We start from the raw sequence: 19,826 nt of genomic DNA, 5'->3' as shown, positions 1-19,826 counted from the left end.
ATACATCACAAAACGCGACCGTCGTTCATAAATGCTTTTCGTGTTTGTGCGGGGGAGGAAAAAACCTCTTGGCAGAAACAAATCGTCGATTCGCGAATACACGCGGTATCGTTTATTATTATTATTATTACTATATATATTTATATGAACAGAAAATTATAATGCGTAGCGTTCACGACGCCGTCGTCGTGATACTACTCGTGCAGCGGACACACAAAGAGAAATAATACAGCCTGCGTATAATAGTTCGCAGTACCGTCCGATGGCGGTCGAGTTAATGAACCATTTTTCAATTGGGTCGAACTATAAAGATCAAAAACTTTGAGGGTTAAAAACATATTGAACTCGAGTCGATTGCGCCGCGTTGTTTGAACAACTCGCCCCATATAGTTAAATGTTATAGTGAAAAAGAAAGAAGAAATGACCATACATTATATTATAATCTAAGGTTGTATTTATTTTTACATTAAAAAAGCACTAGACTAAATCGTATTACTGCAGCGGTATAGGTATACTACGCGCGATTGCTTGCGGGTAGCAAACGTCAACGGAAATTTCGTGAATAAAAAATTTTAAATTTATAAATGATCCATTTTGTACGTGTCGGATTACAAGTAATATCACATATATATATATATATATCATAGTATATAAAAACCTAAAAAATAAATTTAAAAAGGCAGTGTATCATGATATACTTATTATAATACTATATAATGCAGTATTCGACTTGTAGATTGGCATTAAATATTTTAAATTGTAATGCGGCACTGCTGCGCGCGTGGAATACATATTTTAATATTATAATATATTTATAGTTTGGCCGTAGGTATATAATATTACATAATCAGACGAACTACGACACGGTGTCCCTGTCGGCGTGCAGCGCGTTCTCGCGGTTTTCGCCGCGGAAAACTTACGATTCCCGAAACGTCCCCTCTCTAAATAAAAATATATTATAAATTAATATAATATAAATGCGATAAATGCGACGTGGTCCGAGCCGGATATGAGTTATGTGCGTACGTACGTATTATATCTATACGTAAGTCGGAACGAGCCCGCGCACGTACGGCACTTTCGAACGGATGGCTGGAAAAAAAAAATGCGGTTTTCTATAGAATTTCCAATTTACCTTTTTAAACTTAATATTATATAGATAGTGGACAGGTGGACCTCGCGGGAATTTCCTTTTGTCGGGAGCACAACGCATACCTATATACATATATAATAATATTATGTACAGACGCCTGCGACCAACGCCCTTGGAAAGTGGTCCGGGTTCGAATTACGACGTACCGTGAGCCATACTTATACGCGTATATTCAAATAACAATATATATCGTGTCCTAAACATAAAATATATATGTTTAAATATATATTTGTGTACCATATCTTTATTTTATTTGTACGCCGGTATAACGGTTATAATATTTTACACTCGCGATCTCGATAATCAGATCCGGGATGAATTTTACTTGGCATTAGTATTACAATAATCATTATGATCGCCGTAACACGAGTACGCAACGGTTTCAGAAAAAAAAAAATTTTAAAAAATTAAGCTTACGATTTTTTAAAAACTATCCGTTCGAATATCGATTTATATATTGTATATCAAAATTGTATGTAAAAACAATTAATTATATACTCTAGAGTAAAAAATCTATTATTTGATAATGTGATGGCCTTTAAGTATACTTGAAAATTTCAAAAATTAAAACTCGAATATTATATATTTGTTACTCGAGGAAAAAATCCCCAGCCTCACTCCCATCAGTACCTACATCGTCTGTTTGCCGGGGTATAATATAATAGGATCTCGTCGAAGAAGGTATCAGTCGTGTCGGGTTTTATCATATTATTATAATAATATTGTGTATTAGATAATGCGTGTTGTACCATAATGTATGCAGTGACAGTGCGCACACAATATCATTATACCGTGTAAATTGATTTTCGTGAATATAAGTACCCGTGTGTCGTACAATACCAATGCTAAAATATCCCGATCTGTATCACGTACCTAATATTAAATAACGAATATTAGGGGCACGTAAAGGACCGTCGACAATGTCACGATCGGAGTTTACACTGAGCGAATGCGTGAAACAGTTTTTAATTTTATACTTGTCATTCGGGTTGTAGGCTTATACGGATATAAGAATGTACGAGCACTCGTAGTTATTTTAAAAACCACGTTTTCCAACTTTTTGAGATTATTTTTTTAACGTGATTTTTAATCGTTAAAAAAAAACAATATTTTTGGAAATCTTTTTATCATACCGATATTTTAAGTTTTTAATCTTTTGAAAGATGCATTTTTAATTTCTTATTCCTAAATAGACAATTATTTATAGATTTTTTCAATAATCGATATAGAAATCAAATTCCGTACAAGTATAGTTTATTAGTTATACTTATAACTTATCTATGTAGGTTAAGACGAGCAGACCAATATTGTATTGAGTGCCTCATTTCACTCGTCTAAATTGTAAACAATTACGAATTATGAAATGATAAACTCCTCACGTGTTAAACGTATCAACCGGTGCGCACGCGAAACGCACTCTTCGCACCACCAAACATACAGGGATTTATATTATTATCTCATAAACGATCCGACCGCTAAAACATCATAGTACATAATGTTCATATAAAATATTGTATTTGGACACGTTCGTGGAAATGCCACGAAACAAAGTTTCGATAAATTCCGAAAGTTTTTTTCTTGTTCTTTTATCTGCACTTACAAATCCGACTGTTTTTCGTCGATAACGCTCGGCCGCGCTTCATAGTTTTCATATTTTTTTCCCCCGTCTCTACCGCCCCGACGACCGCTTTCGCATGACCCGCCGAATGCGTGTGCAGTCGCTTATAATACGACGAAATCCATGTACGGAACTGGGCACACGCATAAAATACATCTCATACATAAATGTATACACATTTATGCGGCCGAGTTAATATTTTATACGACATTATAATCACCGTCGTCGTGTTCCGCGCACATCTCTATAATATGCGTATATAATACTAGTGTAATATACGACCGACTAAATATATTTATATTTCACTTGTAACTCGCCGCGGGAACTCGAACAAGACTTTGCACGATCGATGGCGGATTAAAAGATAATATTATTATGGAAAACGGAAAACGTCCCAAACGCTTTATGAGGGTTTTTTCTATATGCGTAAAACGCGTTCGAACGAATATCGTAACCGCTCCGGACGCGATAAGTCCCGGAAAAACGCAGAGAGAAAGAAAAACGTCGTAATGACATTGTGATGTATGTAACGAGATAGACGCACACGACGCACGATTATGCGAATCACCGCGCCGTGTTCGTCGTGCGGCCGATGTACGCGCAGCTTGAAATTGTTATTTTTTACGTCTCTGTGTATAATATAATAATAATATAATACGAAATATGTACCTAATATCATGCGATATTGTATTACGTATATTTTGCAGTGCACCTACGCGCGTGTGCTATATATTATATTGTTGCTATTTACTACAAGTCTGTGCCGTACCTACACAAGACTACTACAACTGACGATACCGAAAACTGTTTAGAAAAAGTGTGCTGCACAGTAGCGACAGACACGAACGGCGCGATAAAAAAAAAACCAAATAAACGTGAATTATTGTTTCGTGTAAATACTATATATATATATATATATATATATAGTTGTAGTCGTCGTCATAGTATTATTTTTACTGCCGGTGTGTTATATTATATATATAGCTAGGTGACCTATTTTAACGATAAATCTTTTGAGAAAAATGTACGGATGAACGAACGATGATGCTCATTGGTCGCCTTTCTATTGTCTATAGTTCGCCTTGACGAGAGTAAAACGCGTAGCAGGTACATTATTTTTATCGTCGTTATCAATGAAAACGCTTTCGAAAAACCAATACACCTACAGACACAATATTATATTATTATAAACGTATTAACTAGTTATTTAAAATAAAAAAAAATTGAAAAAAATTTGGTTCGAGTCGAACTGATTTAATATTGTTTGAGCTGTTCGAATATATACTTGAATTCAAAACGAAAACCACCACATACGCTTTGATAAGCTTTTAAATACCATTAGAAAATTGTGAAAATGTTTGAAAACTATATACATAGGTATTAGATGATGATATAACGTTGACTGAAACAAATCAATATAATCGATCAAAATATGTGTGTATATATATTTTTTTAAACATAGGATTTATAAAATGTTTTTTTCCTGCCGACGGGAAAAAAAGTTTAACCTCAGACCACTTACAGCGGATGTGTTTCACCGCAGAAAGGTTTTGGGTATTCGCGATTTTCCGGTAAACCACCAATCGCAGTGATATTCTCTAAAGTACCTACCGCATCTGTGTACGATTTGTTGTATCTGCATTAGAAGGGCTACTTAATGAAACTTTCGAAGCGCTTCTTGTTCTACCGGAAAAAACCGATTACGTTCAAAAATGAAGAATAAAACGCATCGATATACCGCGAAACCAATAATAGATTGCTCCCTTCGTTTTGGATCCAATATATATATAGCCTGTAGCCTGCTGGTGAATATATATATATATATGTTTGTGTGTATAGATTGAAGGTATACACTATACGCACACATATATTTATATATACGTTTATATTTTTATATTGGGGTCGCGTTCTCCGAGTCTTTTTTATTAAAATTACGAATTATTTTTATTACGTCATCCGTAAAACAATAATACTGATATAAGCACTGCGAGATGCACACGAGCATAATATTATAAAATATATTATTTAAGACGTGTATAGGCGAAACACGCAGCGAGAACATAATATATTATAATGTATACTCGTGTACGAGACGATTTATGTTTACCGATATTGTTCATATACCCGTGTTATGTGTGTGTGTACACGTGTACATCGTATAATAATCTGCGTACCTACTGTATAGTTGTATTACACTGGTTTCGCAAATACCGTGGGCCATAAGTATACATTAATGATATTATATTTACGCGCGGTGAGCGTACACCATCATGGCTACCGTGGTAGTCGTGTATACATAATAAATACGCTTAATACGATTTGTATCGCGTTAATGGCCGGGATGATGCTCTGCGGATAGAGAGCGCCGAAATTGAATACCGTAAGAAGCGGTAATTCGTGTCCTTTATGGGCACAATTATACCCCAGATGAACACTATAACTTAGACGTCGCTCTGCACGTCGTGTACGCCGCTTACCCGTACAGAAACCTATTATTCCGTTTAAAAACCGCCACTATAAACGGAATCACGAACGTACACTCCTGCTATATAATGTTATGTAATTATTGTAGTGATATCAAATGGTTTGAAAAAGGCCGTCCTCTAAAATGGCGCGATAAGGTCCTGCGGAATTGAAACTCTTTCCTCGCAACGCATTATGGAACTGTGCAGTGTGTTAATTCCCTTTTAAATAGTTCTCCGGACGCTCCACATGTTCGCGGAAGGTCTCTTTTAGAACTATACCTCTCACTTAAGTACGTTACCCAAAAACAACTTCTTTTCTCAATTCCAAATCAAGCCGTTTTATACGGTCATAACCATCCCCATCACCACATGCTCAAAACCCATATTATACTAAACTGAATAAGCTAGATTTTTGTATTGCTATATAATATTATCCTTATAAATTATATTGCAGCTGTGTTATCTTCAATTTTTAACTTTATCTAATTGCAACTGACGATTGCCATTTATAAACTACCCCCCCCCCCCCAAAAAAAAAAAACTTATACTTATTAGTTATTAGAATAAAAAAAAAAATAATTTCAATTTTAATTTTGTATACAGTGAAAAGATTTCCCGTCATTCAAAAATCTCTGAGGTCACTACAACGATAAACGGTAAGTTGTTCTTGCAAACAAATATATTAATATATTCGACTTTAAACTCCAGATATACGTATTTTCATTCAACTCCTTAGTTGAGAACTCGTTTATTATGATAATATTATTATCGTTGTCAGTTTCTCTAAACTATTTATTTGTTTTAAGTTTAAGTTACCATGTTTATAATTGTATCAACATTAATTTCGTATGCTATCAGCTTTTATTTTTTTTGTATATATCGATTATCTTAAAAATAACCTATATTGAAACATAAACAATAAGAAAAAAAAATGTTTGTTCGTCAAAGTTTATTCACCATTCATCGAGGAGATAGCTGAGATAGGATAATTTTCTTTTTCTCGCAACAATTAGCTGCACCGCTCACGCCAATTTTCCGCGATCATATAATAATTAACAGTGTCGAGACTTAAGTAGTGAAAAGCTATACCTATAACATCCTATTATATATATATAGGTAAACACGCTTGTGGATGGATTTACGAAATTTCCGGCAGCTTGCGTCCGTCGGTGTTAGCTAATCATAACGCCTGACGTCGCCGTCGACCCGCCTTTCCGGCGTAATCCGTCATCAATTTTCTTTGTCTGTAATTTGTCGACACCCTTTATTTTTGGCGCCGACGAAACTCGTTAGAACAATGTTGTTTTTTCGAATTTCTTAATCGAATATTCACCGTTTATGTTTTTTTCGTGTCACGCCTCCGCAAATGAACAATATAATTTTACGTGTGATTTTTCTTTATTCTCATCGTTTTTGTCCGATCTCGCGCTGAGGTCGGCTCACCCCTATTTATCCTCCCCCACCCAACAGGTGACTACACAATACCGTTACAACCTCCGGTAACCATCATAATATGTACTTAGAGCGGAGGTATCTCAACCAATTAACCGAAATCCGTTTGTACGATTTTTCTACGAAAATCGGATGATTTTGTACTTCCTATAGTCTCGAGGCCTTGGTGCATTCCACCCGCTCACGCCCACGTCAAATCCGGCATTGTAAATAGTAATGGTGCAAGGTGGTGCCGCCCCGGCGTGGCGTCAAACTTTCGACGCACCCTGCGGGGCTAAGTGAATTACCGTAAGAGCAGCACTTACACTATATTGTATTATTATATACATGCCTATACTACGTCCGGTCGAACCTTTGCAGTCCATCCTTATGCGTGCGTACGCCGATAATAATAATGTACTCGTGTAATACTGTGTGCAGTAATAATGTGTGGTATACATTGTCCTGCAAGTTACCGGGAAAATGGACTATCGGACAAAGTAAACCATACAATCGTTTTACGATTTATTTAATAAAATATATGGTTTATGTCTAAAGAGCTTTTTCGGATTAATTTTCAGCGTTAATATCATCGCACGCATCACTTGAAGATTTGATTTTTTTAGATTACGTTTTATAATATGTAATCATTACTCAAGCATAAAATTCCTTAAAATTCAGTTATACATTTAAATCGTTTAAATTTTTTACTCTTCATAATATTATTATTCCTTTGAGTCTAACACCCAAATAATCTATGCAATTTTATCCATGCAGGACTTTATTATATAAAAAGATCAAAATTTCTCAAACAGCATATTATTTTCTACCACTTTATCCGTAACGTATATACGAATATATACATAATAAGTCTCTAAAACGGCCGTGTACAACGCTACTATAGCGCTATTACGCTATCCCGCTTCTATACAACGCCGCAGTATAGTGCCGTGTAATAAACAATATATATAATATTAAAGTAGCTGCTGATGCTGTTTATTGCAAATACTTGTTATACATAAATCGGGGCCCGAGGGTAGCAAACGATATCTTATAATATAAGAGTTTTGCGAGCCGATAAGTGCGACGCTCGAGTGGGGTCGCGATAAAAATAAAACCACACGATAGTACTATAGATAAGATTTCGTTACATAAAACACTCGTGCGCATAATATGGGTCGTGCAACGTAGCGTATAGAAGGGTTGTACGAATATGCGAAAAAAAAATCGGAAAACCATATTTATGAATAAAGATAGCCGAGTGGTTGAGTCGAACGTTTCACTGCGGGAAGGTGCAGGTACAGCGTCTGTCTGAAAAGTCAACAAATGGTTTCTAAACGTCGCCTGTCGCTTCGCTAAGAAGAAAAAAAATCATCGTTTTATTAATGAAACGCGATACCACATTATTATTTGCTTTACAGCGAATCATCCGTCAACTCGCGTGTAGCGGTGATATTAAAGATATTACAACTATATGCAACCGAGAACAAAAGCAATTACGGAAAAGGCCCTGAGAAATTTGTCATTTTCCTGAAGGGTACATATCGCATCGTTTTGTATACATACGACGTACGTGTGTGTGTGTGTGTGTGTGTGTGTACAATGCGTATTTATACGCAACGAATCGCGTCGTACCTACATTTATTATAGGCGGTTTTCGTGCGGGAGAAAGTTTCGGAAAACCGCGACGGAACTCTCTGCAAGTAAGATGACAGCCGTCATGTCTCATACAGATAATATTATTAAACGTATTAAAAAATACGAGCCCACGAACTGAGCACAGTACATACCTTATACATCGTAACCGACGATAACGAGCAAACTGCACTTTTGTTCGGCCGTCCGAGAGAGTCACGAAACACACCGCAAATCTGCACTGCAGAGTGCGAGACGACATCATCGTCGCGAGTTCAGACTCGCTGCTCGTACTTTAGTTCGTCGTCGGTCGCGTGACAGACCTTTACGAAATATCACAAACACGTACACAGTATAGTTTAATGTTTAGGCTAAGTACATAGTAATGTACGTCGTCTACTCGTACAGCATATAATATTATAGTTTTGCGTGTGTGTGTGTCGAAATCGGCCCGACAACAATCATATTACGCCTGACTGTGTACGGCAAACAACAATAATATACATACATATACTCTCGAGCGTAAATGCACCCTCGCCGGTTCACCGTCATTAACTATTCACCAAACTACAAACGGCCTATAACACGACGCGGACGAGCACGAGTCACGATAATACATCATTTAATACCGTACAATGTATACTATATCGGACGTCCAATGCGACTATATAATATGTATACCTATTTCAATCAGCCACTGTGACTGCCACAGCAGTAGCCATATCTATGCATTATCTACGATTAGCGCGATATATATTTTGAACGGTACAGTACTATTATAATATACAAACAACATATACCACTATTGCACGGGGTAACACTGCTGCAGCTATACCGTGACCACACATTTGCTACCTTATTCCAATACTGTATTAGTGACTTCAACCATCTAAACCAGTGCCTCATCGAGTAGTCGCACTTCTCGTACACGATGTCATGACTATCAGTATAATAATACACATTATTACATAATACCGTCGTTAATGTACAGGGTACAATGCACACCATTACGCCGTCTCTGTGCTCTGCATATTATAATATGACGTTCGTATAATACTAATATACTATGTCCATCCTGCTGCGACCGCAAATACTACGTACATACTCTTCGTCGAACTTATCATTATTGTCCTTTGATCTCGAGTATTAACGTGTATCGAGATGTTTTCAAGCGACGAATACGCTCACGGTAAAAACTACATTATTATATGTTACCATTCGTAAGTTTTTACGACTGATTTTTATGTTTAATTCGTTTCGGTAGTTTCGTTTAATTATTTTGCACGGTTATCGTATTCGCTATACGTGCAGGTGTTCATCGCAATCGTGTACACTGGGTGCAGTTGTTTATTTACTTTAAATTTGAGTATGCGAATTCACAGCTGTAATCTGCTCCTATAATGATTTTTTAATAACAGGCGTGTTAATATCGGCGCATTTGGCAAACAATACCGCCAGATGCCGAGACGCTGTGTTATTTCGAGTGCGACCGCTCTCAGTTTTCCAAACTGCACATATTAAATAAACCGTCGGTTAAGAACCCAAAATCGTACGTCCAAAATGTTCTCTAAATCGTTTTATGAGTCCATCGATATTTATTATCGTTAAATATTTTATAAACATAGAAAAGTCTAAAACCACGATTTTTTCTACTATTTAAAAATGTTTTTGAATTTATTGAATAAATTAGAATATTTAAACTACACCTATGTACGATCTGTGGTCTGTGGTAAGAAAATACTTTTAGCACCTTATAATCGTCCCCGATATACTATTCAATACAATATCAGCTTTAATAGGACACTAAATACGATACGTAATATTACGTCTTTAGGTGTACGGAAAACGCCATGCAATCACAAACTAAGCCGTGATATTGCCCCATGAAATATTCAAGTTGCAAAATAAAATATCAGCAAATCGGGAAATACTTGCTTTAGTTACTTACGAGTACCTACCCTTTGACGAGCTAAGCATACATCGCCTATATATATTCATAAATATTCATGTATACTCACGTGTTACTCATCGGTTGACTTAAAAAGGTAAACGGTTTTTTTTCACACCTCCCCCCCTCGTGTGTATGTTAAACCCACTCAAGTAGGTATATTTTTCTATACTTTTTCACGCGACTAAATCCACACGTCAGGACTCAGGAGTGGTCATTCTATTTTCGATAAAGATCAACCGCGGAGAATATACTTTTTTTCCGGAGATCGGATTCGTAATGACTACGAGTATAAAACAATAACATTTTTAAAATTAATCTATCAATGTTTATAATTGGTAAAAACATTCCAAATATAATAAATACTAGATCTCATAATATATCTATATTTAATATTTTTGTAAAATCAATTTTTAATGGGCTAAAATTATTTTGATATGAGAAACTACTCGTTCAAATTTTAAACTAAGTACAACCACAACGACATTATCAGATCAAATTATCCACTAAATGATATATACTTAAAAAATAGGGTTCTCGTACGAAAGTTAAATGTTTATATTATTGTCGCACGACACTCGTTAAATAAAACAAAAATATCTTAGGAATCTAAAAGTATGGAATGTTTAAAACGAGAGAAAAATGGGGGCGAGCATACTCGGCGAATCACCATGTACTATTATACGTTTCCTTACACGGTATATACGCGCTCATATACGTGTATAATATAGTGTCACATCCGCCGCATTTACGCATTTACACTTATCCTCTCAGTACCGCCTTTTGTGTTCGCCGGCCCTTTTCGTCGCGCACATTATACACAAAGGCGCGCCGTGTGTGTAAATAACATTTTGTACGCGTACGTTACGTTTCAGGTATTCTATACACTTATATACATTGTAATGCGCGGGAAAAGCGATTGACACTTTGCAGTAGTATAGGTACATTATATTTATGTATACGCGTATGGCGTGACAATATAAGAATAATACGACGTTTTCGCTCGACGTCATTATAATAAATAATCGTCGCCCGGGAATGAAATGAAATTTATTTTTTAAAGCCAGTCGGTATTTTCTAAAACAAAATATCAATATTATAGGTGTGTATAAAGAAAACGGTTCTGCACGGAAAGCCCATTGAAAATTCAATAGAACGGCAACGCGAACAAATGTCGTACCGTTCAAAGCACACCGCGGAAAAAGCTCGGATCGTTTTCTAAATTCAATCCCGCGATTTTGGTGCATGGCAATTTCAAAATAATTTATTTAGTCTCTAATACCGACACTTGGACACAAAAACGTCGAAACCGTGTTTTATACCGTATTTTAGTAGCGGGTGTAGTGCTAACGTATGTTTTATTGGAAAGCCTTAAGCATGAAAAAGTGAAAAAATCCCAACCCAAAGTGTACAATCTAATGTACGATTTTCTTTCTGAAACGCTATTGGTACCTAAGAGGAAATCGGGTCACTTCTTCTACCCCGCGAACGCAGATATAATAATACGTATTCGAGACTATCGCCCGTATTATTATATAATATTATGTACGTTCAACTCTTTCGCTCGAGTTTGAAGGCTGTTCAGGGTTCGATAATATATTATTATATTGTTCGCCGATTTCAAATTCGGAAGCCGTGCGCCTCACATCGTACCTCAGTAATACTATTATTATAATATACATATTATATATACGATAACATAGAACTGTACTACTACAGAGATTGTTTTCGTTTTTTTTCTCCATTTTATCGCGTTGTTATTATGTATTATATTATTATTATAACAATAATATTATGTGTATATATTATATTGTTTTCTTCGCGTTTCCGCCCGCTGTCAGCCACCGCACGAGTTCGCTACACCCTCGTCATTTCGTCCGAACAGATAATAACACAACAGATATCATATCATTCTTATTCGCGTTTCCTAATAAGTACAATATCTACAATACAATATTCACAGGATCTCTGCGACCGGCGTCGACGGTAGATATGAGCTGTACCTACCTATATTATATTATATGAACCACTATACTCTATTTTTGCAGCATCATGTTTTTCCCGCGCCGTTTACGTCCTATATTTTCATGTATCATAACCAACGCGTTTTATATAAAAGCACACGCTCGTGCATATAATAATATAATAATAATACAATAAAATAGTATTATATATAATATATAGACATACGGTTACGAAAATAAAAACTGGTGCACTCGTACACTGTTGAAAATCAATAGGATTCGTCCGCACTGCGCTGGCGTAAAATACATATGTATAGATATATTATATAATATGTATTATACATATATATATGTGAATGTGAATGTGTATGTGTGTGTGTATACCATCGGATTCGAGTCCCGACGTGAATTTTTTAAAACGCGTCTTAACTCGCGGGCGGGCTTAACGGCCGACGCTCGAGCCGCCCGAGGATCCTCGGTATGAAGAAATTGCGTTTTTTTTATTAGTTTTTTTTTCTTTTTTAACTCACCACCGGCGCATCTTGAAATGAATATTTCAATAATACAAACAATGCGCTAGCATACACGCACAATTCATACATATTGCACACGTTTGGTCGTTTATATACGCGTATATATGTGTGCGTAATACACATACATACATACATACATATATATAATATATAAGTGTACGCATTCTTGGCGTTTGGTTATCTTAGCTTAAATAGTTTCTTTTTTTATTATTATTTATTCTACGAGAGGCTAAAATTACACGGTGAGTTAATGTAGGTACTGCAATATTTTATTATACAATATGTCATAATATTGTTTTAACTTAATAAGGTAAAAAACATTTTTTTTTAACCGTCAATATTATACCTACTAGAAATGCGTTCGACTGAAACATGATTACATTGCATATCTGAAGGAGATACCAACAACGGTACTATTATACTACAGTTTATGTTAATCTATAAATCACAAAATATTTTATAAAATAATAACGGTTTCGAGAGCTTCGAATAATTGTACAAGATTCATGAGCACCGATATTATTTAAAAAAAAAAAAAAAACAGACAGACAGATATACAGACGACGTGCAGAATCAATAATATCGGTAGGTACATGATGTATCTTCTTGACATTTGATGTATAAGTATTAAATAAAAATACATGTTTAGCTGTATTATGATCGAATCGAGAATGAATCGTATAACGCATGATTATTACTAGACTATCGTAGATTAATAAGCGTGTACCTCTACTAGCATCGTGTCGCAGATGAGATGCCAAGTTCTGTAGAAAGGACATACTCAGTCTAGTACACAGTTAGTCTAGTAGCTGACCGTTACAGTCATACTGGAAATGAACAATTTGGACGTGTCTTAATGTATGGCCAGTGACCATGGTCGCATATTATAATATTATGTCGTCTGCGAAGATAAAAATAAAAATATGACGATGAACATCAAAATTATACGTAATACACATGTCACTGCAGTACCAATCGATCCAAATCTGATTATCGGTAACCCATCTAAAATGTATTAAAATACTAAAAAATTTGGTCTGTAAAAATTGATTTTTGCCGCAAGTTGAACATTTTTACATATAGACGCCTAAATGTTGGCACGGGTTCTTGGCACGGGACCTTTATGACAAATAGTTAAAAGGCCAACTCATTCTTCGCACACGTGTGTGTTGTTTAACAAGGAATATTAAATACTTGACTCAGTTCTCTAACATGACTAAATCCCGAAACTTTGATGCCTACCCGCATTTAAGAGTATTTAAACAATGTATACCACTAAGAAATTTTCAGTTTTCTCGGGTTGTGGAAAACCTAAACGAAGAAAATCGTCTAAAAATAGTTTAGCAATTTTCAAACCAATTATGTCAAAGCGTAATTGATCAAAGAGCTCGGATTTCTTCAAGATAGCTCTACACTAACATTTTTGTTTGTTTTCGACACGTCGCACTGCAGACTTATATAGCAAAGTATATATAACAAAACGATGAAAACTGTTTGCAAAATATCGATGTTTGTGTTTTGAGGTTGTACTCAAGTGCCGACTTGACGGACGTGGCCCGTACGATACGATAACGATGAAATACACGAACGCATATGGTAAACACGCGATCGGTATAATATATACATAGCTGTACTGTTATAGGAATCGATTGAGCCGTACTGCAGAAGCGCACTTAAGCGGTTATATTGTGCAGCTGCAGGAGACTATATACTGCAGCAGCAGTCGCCGTCAAAGCACGTAACATAATACGCATTATACCTACCAAAGTCGTATTATATACGTATAGTTGATCTGCGCGAGTTTCGCAATATATATTATAACGTCCGTACACACATTAGGCGCATACACACTTATCATATATCATACGGCACGAAGTTAAACGGCAAGACACGCGTGATTCGAGTCGGCTCCGTGAACGTCGGGGAAGTATTATTATGCGATACATTATGTGCACGTACATATCGTATATACATATATGTATATATATTTACACACATATTTTAGACGATCGCGTCGGAGAAGAGCTGCTGACACGACTATGATATAAAGTATATTGGCGGCGTTCGCGTACACTACGTTATACTATATATATATATACGATAGTATAGTATATAGGTACGAGACGATGATAAATCAACATCGTCGTCGCGTGATGTACGACGCGGACAATGGAAGGCGACGACGACGTATTGACAGTTTATGCGTCTACACACACACATATATATATATATATACGTAAAAGTATAATATATTGTAATATACGTTTGCGGTGCCTAATACCACACTGCACTGTGTAGTGTAGAAGAGCGACGAAAAACGATGCGTCGTAGTACAACAACGATCGATTTTGGCGACGAAGAATAAAAGGATGTATATATCCTTGGCTTATTTCCTTATGTACGCGTGTCGCGTATACATCCTGGACTCGCTCCGCACCCTTTCACCCGTGCTGTACCCGTCCCGCACGCCTGCCGCCTAACTTCATCACGTCACTGCCGGGGCTCCCTTAACCAGCTCATCCCTTACCCGTCACCCCCTCCCGATCGCATAAAGCCCGGCACTATACTGCGAACAACGCTCTATACACGCACGCACGTCGTGTAATTTTGAATTCGGTGGCGGCGGAGGTGGTTAAGGCCGATCAATTTGCGACGACAATCCTCCGCTAATAATACGGAGATTAAGTTTTTGCCGCCACGCTCGTGTGATGGTTATAATGGGTTTTTCGCTCTAATAATATCCCACACACGAAATTCGTACGTCGCTGCTGCAAATATCGAATTATACACTCTGCAGCGGGAAATATAAACGGTTTAAAGTTTTTAATTTCGTTGAAAACGTATAATAAATCGTGTTTGATGGTTTTTTTTTCACGTTATCCGCGTACCTATACTGATTTGTTTATAAAATAACTTTTAAGCTGTCGATACACGCATTATACAGCAATACATCATTGTTATATTAATCATATATGTTATATTGTTATACAGTTACGCGAATACTGTTACGATATCTCACATTGTACCCATCAACTCCGCACGCACTACGCCGCCGAGCGTACGGCCGCGTATCGCACGACACAATAATTTATCAAATTCAAAACGCCGCGCGCGTAGGTATACCTAGGCGGCAAAACAGTTGAGATATTTTGCGTCGAGATTACGGGGATGATTTTTTTTTCGCTTATTTATTTATTATTTTGTTCTTGTTGTTGTTGTTGTTGTAGTAGTAGTTACCCCGCATAATATAAAACGCTCGGCTCAGCCGGTCCGTCCGTCCGTCGCTCGCACGCTTTAAAACTACTTCGGCGCGAAAACTTTCCGATGCGCGGACCTGCACCGGCATAGTTAACGAAGTAAACATTTTATGAAAATAAAAAATGGTTACACTGTGTATTACGGCAAAGCTTGAAAAAAAAACACGAGTAAAAACCGTTAAGTGTCGGAAAAAATTACTATATTACCTATAGTTGTACCTATATTATATACACTGTATAACATATGATTCATGGCTATTAATCGAATAAACATCTGCTCGACGTGTATAATATAACATTAAACATTGCACAAAATTGTTGCCAGATCCATTTAGTTCGTACAGCACTATAGTTATAGGTAGTCTATTTACCCTGCTATTATCGGCCAACAGTCTTGCAGGGTCATATCGTCATATCCCCTGCAAATGAAAAACACATACATTATTTACAAAACTGTCGATATTTCTTTGTTTAAATATTTTTCGATTAACAAAAACACAGTGTGTGGACGTTCTTATTTATTAATTATCCATCAATCATTATATTATGTAATGTATCGACCGATCAGATACGCGATTGCCGAATCCGCGGGCCCTAGTTTTTAATGATTATATTTTGCTCTTCCCGTCGTTATAGTTATTATTTAACTTCCCGTCCCCCATATTCAGTAACATACAATAATGACTAAAATATATACTCATCGCCTAGTTACATATTTTTTTCGTCCGTCTGGAAAATAATAAAATGAAACTGTTTTAAAAATTCACAGCAATTACATATTATATCGTATACTATAATGCGTTAATGCAGCGATGGTATTATTATATAATGAAATATATTCTCCCCGCTTATACGCGTAAAATATACATCATCCATGATTAAAAAGCAGCTTTGTATAATGCGCATCGTATACACTCTGCACATGTATATTATCATGTTATCAGCTAGGCCTCAGTGTGAGTTTATTCAAACAAATTTGAATAAATATTTTATTCGGTGTACACCATATAGTATAATATATTTTTAAATTGAATAAGCCCTTTGATTTCAATTTTAGCAATCCTATTTAACGAATTGCACAGCAACGATATAAATGTAAAATGTACTCCGTCGCCGAGCGCGTAAAAAAAACAAGAAAAAAAAAATATAGAGTATTAAAATCGTGATTTATTTCATTAAAACGTCTAAACTTATTTCATCCGAACCTAAAATGTCTGCCATTTTTTTTATGTCATAAACATATACATATAACGATACAACTGTGTTTTTTTTTTTCACGATAGGTGTGACGTCGAAAGTTTTACCCTAATGATCGGAATATATACGTATATTTTTTTTTCATCGTCGCGTACGATTTATCATCTGAAGAAACGGATGTTTTTAGACCTTTTTATTCAACGCTTCTACAGTACCTATATACAGTACTCGTGTACATTGTACATAGGTATATACAAGGTGTGCAAAGTTTTTTTGAGGGGTGTCCTGTTGAGAGTTTTTAAGCCAATTCCCCCTATTATATAGTAGTTGTCCATGCCTTTTTATCTTGCACTGCCGCTTTTCTTTATCACTATACGCTTGATAGGAAAAAAAAATATAAAAAAAAGGTCAATCATTAAGAGTACATTTTTTTTTTTTTTATCTACCCGTGTATAGTTTAACGAGCTCTTTTTTCTACACTTAACACGTATACATTTACCTGGCATTATACATTTTCCGTTTGTAAGTATATAGGTACTATAGTAATAGCTATAATAATAGCCTACATAATATTTATGACGACTTTTAGCACATTTCTACTGCAGCGATCTACTCGTCGTACATATAGTTCATAACAATTGACAAATAATCAATTATCATTTATCACGTGTAAAATTTCATTGATGACAATTCATAAATGTAAATTACGGTAGCACAGCGCGATGAACGGGTTTTTAAGTCACAATCATTATCCATCAAAAATAAAAAAAAATAAAAATGGACCCCTATGTCCCGATTCGTATAATAATAATAATAATGTGATCGTATTTATATTGATGTTCGAATTTTTATTCGACGATAATTTAAATCGTCCAATATACGTAACGCGTATGTCTGACCAATTACAATAATCCTCACATAAATCGGTGAATTATCGTTTTGGAACCACTCAGCGCACCACCACTACCATCACACCACCCGCATCACGATCGACATGCAAAATATTTTCTAGTCGTACGCAATATAAAAAATACATATTCCGGATTGTGATCGATCGGCTATAATTATTGCGTTTTGCAGTAAGCCCAAACATGTAGTACGTCAGCTGATACCTAAACCGTTTAATATAATAAATATTATATTATTATGTATATTATTCGTGTACAGTGTGATTCACCAAGCGTACTTTTTATTTAAAATTTTAATCGTTAAAAATCTAATTTTTGGATTTTTTAAAATACACTAATTAATTCATTTTTATTCGAATAAATCAGATTTTAAATAACTGCATTATATTAAATGAAAGATAGTGGGCTCCACGTTGGTCAATAGTACTTAATACGCATGCTAATAGCAACTATTATTATTGTTGTAGAGGTATTGAGCATATCATCACATATGATAAATCATATATTATCAGCAACGCACCGAAACGTGAGAGTGTATACATATTATGCAAATAAGTAAAATGAATTATAAACGGTGCACATTGTACAAATACATGAATAGATCAATACACGTGTTTTAGCAACAAACACTTAATATTATAATGTATTATGTAGTGTGTTCGTATGAGTGTTCACTCGTTTATATGCACCTATGTGCGGAATAATTTAAATTCAAATCGTGTTTTAATCCGTTTTCACTTTCACCCTCAAACGTTTCGCCGATGATCGGATGATGCAGTGACGACACCTGAGTTATACTCACCTATATAATAATTTAATAGACATTACGGGTAATACACGATAATATTATATTTTTATTATTATAATTATTACAACAGGAACAGAAAATATATAATATGTTATAAACTGCACCGCGTCCGATTCGAAACCGGAACGCAGTGCAATAATGGTGGTGGTGGTGGTTCTACGGAAATTGGAGCAAAACGCGACCGGAACAGACGAATAATAATAATCGCTTTTTTTGTCTTCCCCGTTGTGCCGCAGTGTATAGGTGGATTCGGGTGATTTTAAGATGGTAGTTTGCAACTGTATACAATTGCATTAGCGTCGCGAATAAAAAAAATAATGTCATACTCACTGGTTTGTTATATTATACTATAAAATAATAAATCACAATAAATTGTTTGAGTTTGGTTTGTCGATCAATTGTAATATTTTCAACGGATCGATTAAACATACAATATTGCTAAGGTGGCGCATATTGACAATAATATTATGCGGTTGTAACATTTGGCCGACTTCTATACCAACATATTATAGTAGCATGTTTGTAATATTTACTTTCGGTTCGGATACTTATTTTACGTTTTGTTTAAATCAATCTTAAAAATTAGCGTACGTGAACGATTACATACGCTATTTTTATTTTAAAACGATGGAAATAGTTTTAATATACAGTAAGGTTATATACTCAGTGGCGTGATGCACTTAAAATATTGTTCAGAAGTAATTATTATAATATTCTACCCTCTCGTCAACCAAAAGCCCGAAAAAAGCGTCATTTACTATATAGTATTTGTATGAATACTAAAATACTAATTAATACAAAATTATTATGAATTGGCCAATTTCCGTAATCTATGTATATAATCACCTATCTGCCCTTAAAAAAAAAAGATAGCCACTGGTTTAACTTGACATATCACTTGACTGTCAT

At 35.5% G+C, this 19,826-nt stretch overlaps 1 protein-coding gene across 4 annotated transcripts in view; it reads left to right on the top strand.

The window, feature by feature from the left end:
• The window catches only part of LOC114122537 (protein muscleblind), a 160,715-nt gene that overhangs the window by 21,970 nt on the left and 118,919 nt on the right, over positions 1-19,826 (top strand). The window contains exon 2 of one of the 4 annotated variants that reach the window (XM_050207833.1): positions 5,840-5,892. The exons of the other annotated variants lie outside the window; for them this stretch is intronic. The gene's annotated coding sequence lies outside the window, so the exon portion shown is untranslated. The remainder of the gene's footprint in view (positions 1-5,839; positions 5,893-19,826) is intronic. 4 annotated transcript variants of the gene reach the window in all.

Source organism: Aphis gossypii, chromosome X (assembly GCF_020184175.1).
Source record: "Aphis gossypii isolate Hap1 chromosome X, ASM2018417v2, whole genome shotgun sequence".
Lineage (NCBI taxonomy): Eukaryota > Metazoa > Arthropoda > Insecta > Hemiptera > Aphididae > Aphis > Aphis gossypii.
Note: the sequence above shows the minus strand (reverse complement) of the source record. Positions and strands in the feature narration are given on the sequence as shown.